At 48.0% G+C, this 2,779-nt stretch overlaps 1 protein-coding gene across 1 annotated transcript in view; it reads left to right on the top strand.

The window, feature by feature from the left end:
* The window catches only part of CCDC175 (coiled-coil domain containing 175), an 83,058-nt gene that overhangs the window by 24,909 nt on the left and 55,370 nt on the right, over positions 1-2,779 (top strand). The window lies entirely within an intron of this gene.

Genomic DNA, 2,779 nt, shown 5'->3' with positions numbered 1-2,779 from the left:
GACCTTTTGGTTAGCAGCTGAACGCTTAACCACTGTGCCTCTAGGGCTCCATATTCAGGGTTAGGTGGCATGAAATAATCTGTCCATGATAACTCTAAGTGAGATGGAAGAGGAATCTGAGAGGAACCTTGCCTGGGATCAGCCTCTCTCTCAACTCCATTTTCCCTCCGAAGCTAGAATACAGACCCAAGGCCCTGATATGTTTGGTTTTACTTCTCTTTATCCAAAAACTGCATTGTAGCCCATCCTGCCCAGCCTGTGCGCCTGGCTAGCCACTGCTGCGAGCCATGAGCTCCACACAGTTCAACAAGAGTCCCGTGTACAGGCTCCAGGCAAGATCAAGAATCAGCTCCTGTCCAAATAGGAAGGATGTAGAGCTCCGAAACTAGGTTGAGAAATCATGGGCCTCTCCATTGATCTGAATTCCAGAAGGGTCTGAAGGAAGGAATTATGCACACTCATGAATAAGCTGCAGCCAGCCTTGGTCCCCAAGATCAACCACTCCATGCAGAATTGGCACCAGCTGGAAAACCTCTCCAGTGTCATCTGGGCCATAGTCAGCTATGTCATAAACCCCACGGGCCTAATCTAGGCCAATGACCTCTGTGAGAGTGGGAACATGACCTAGGTGCAAGTGTCTTTTCTCACCCTAGCGGGGAAGGCCAAGACAAAGGGGTTGCAGAGTGGCATGGACATCAGCGTCAGATACTCAAAGAATCAAGAGCAGAACTTTGATGATGCCATCATCAAGGCGAGCTAGTGTGTCATCAGGCTCCACATGGACACTAATAAATGTGCCAGTCAGTTGGGCATGATAGTCGGGCATGAGACGACATCTCTATGACCCTAAGAACCACATTCTGCTGCCCATGGGCCATTCAGCCATCAGCTCCCAGATGGGCATTAACAAGTGTGCAAGCCAGGTGGGCATGAAGGCTTCAGGGACGCAGATGACACTAAGCTGGGCACTGACAAGCGTGACAGTTCTTCCATGTCCCTGCGGATGGGCTACATGCAGGATGCCAACCCAAGTCTTTGGCCTAGGTCAGCAGATATACAACCCCAAGTACTGCCTGCAAGGCCCCAGGGCTCCAGCAGGCTTCAGCAACTGACCGTGCAGGTAGGGGAGGCCCCTGAGTTTTCCCTCTACTACCAGGAGGAGGCTACTGAGGCACTGTGCGTGGTATCTTCCCGCGTCATTGCCCTGTCTGGGTTTTTGTGTTTTTGTATGATATTGTCTTGTTTTTTAACATGTACAAGTGCTGCCAGCTGAGAGTTTGTGAGCAGCTGGGTGGGAGGAGGCATGGGGTGTTGTTCCCACCCTCCCTTATTCCTTAGCAGGAGTGAGCCACCAGGCTGAGGGGGAGAAGGGCAAAAGTCACTTCTAGATCTGTGTGAGATGCAGGTCCCTGCCAGGGCACATCCAGGCAGCAAATTTCCCAGCAGGCTTTAGCCTGAGCTGTGTAGGGGAGGAAAGAGACCTGGTGTGGGGGGGTGGGAGTAGGAAAGAAGGAGACAATGAGGACCAGCTCCAAATGGTTTCTGATTGTGTCTCCCTCTCTTCACTTTTCTCTGCTGATCAGTTTGTGGTTTCTGTGACCACAGAGGCTTCAGACAGTTTTTGGAGAAAGAAAAATACATTTGTTTTTCCCAAGGGAAGGGGATAGGGAGGATGGGAGGAATGATGGGAAATGGGTCCCCTGGAGAGGATCAGGTCACAGTCGTAGGATATTTTTGGGATTACAAGAGACTGGATTTCCCAGGACCCTCAGACCACCAATCCTGACCCCTCCCAGGGACATAGTGAGAATACTGAGGGTCAGACAGAACAATGAAGTTCTGAGTGCTTGAGGCAAAGCCAGACACCCACCCCTACCGACCCCCTCAGACCTTCAGTTGGTTTTAAAGGTCACTGGGCAGCCCCCACCTCTGCTCCCCTTCCCGTAACCAGCTAGACTACCCCGTCCCCCTATCTTTTCCCCTACCAAGAACTGTACAGTGTCCCCTACCCAGGGACTTTCCTGGGAACCAGCTCCCACCATGAGCCCCAGGATCATGAGATAATGTGAAATACTTTAAAAACCTCTGTTTTTAGGGGGAAAAAAACTACATTGTAAAAATGTCTGCTTCACCACGATTTTTCTCCATGTACATTTCCTACTTTCAAATAAAGCTATAAGTTTTTCACAGTATCCAATTGTTCCCTTCCCTAAATACTAATTGAATATTAAGAAAGAAGAACTCTTTCCAACATGAACATAACTACCAATTAAGGCAAAAGACCCAATTTGTTTTGATTTTGTTAAAATATTATTCTAGTATCCTGGGATAATATTTTGAAGATGATTATGGCAATGTGGATTTATTTATTGAATTTTTTTATTGTTGTAAAGACATATATATACATATACATATTGTTGTTGTTGTTAGGTGCCATCTAGTCGGTTCCAACTCATAGCGACCTTGTATGCAACCGAACGAAACACTGCCTGGTCCACCCCATCCTCACAATTGTTGTTGTATGAGCCCATTTTTGCAGCCACTGTGTTAGTCCATCTCCTTGAGGGTCTTCCTCTATTTTGCTGACCTTCTACTTTACCAAGCATGATGTCCTTCTCCAGGGACTGGTCCCACCTGATAACACGTCCACAGTACATGAGACAAGGTCTTGCCATCCTCACTTCTAAGGAGCACTCTGGCTGTACTTCTTCCAACACAGATTTGTTCATTCTTCTGGCAGCCCAAGGTATATTCAGTATTCTTCACCAACACCATAATT

Source organism: Trichechus manatus, unplaced genomic scaffold (assembly GCF_000243295.1).
Source record: "Trichechus manatus latirostris isolate Lorelei unplaced genomic scaffold, TriManLat1.0 scaffold00010, whole genome shotgun sequence".
Lineage (NCBI taxonomy): Eukaryota > Metazoa > Chordata > Mammalia > Sirenia > Trichechidae > Trichechus > Trichechus manatus.
The sequence above is the reverse complement of the archived record's forward strand: the minus strand, read 5'-3'. Positions and strand labels throughout refer to the sequence as shown.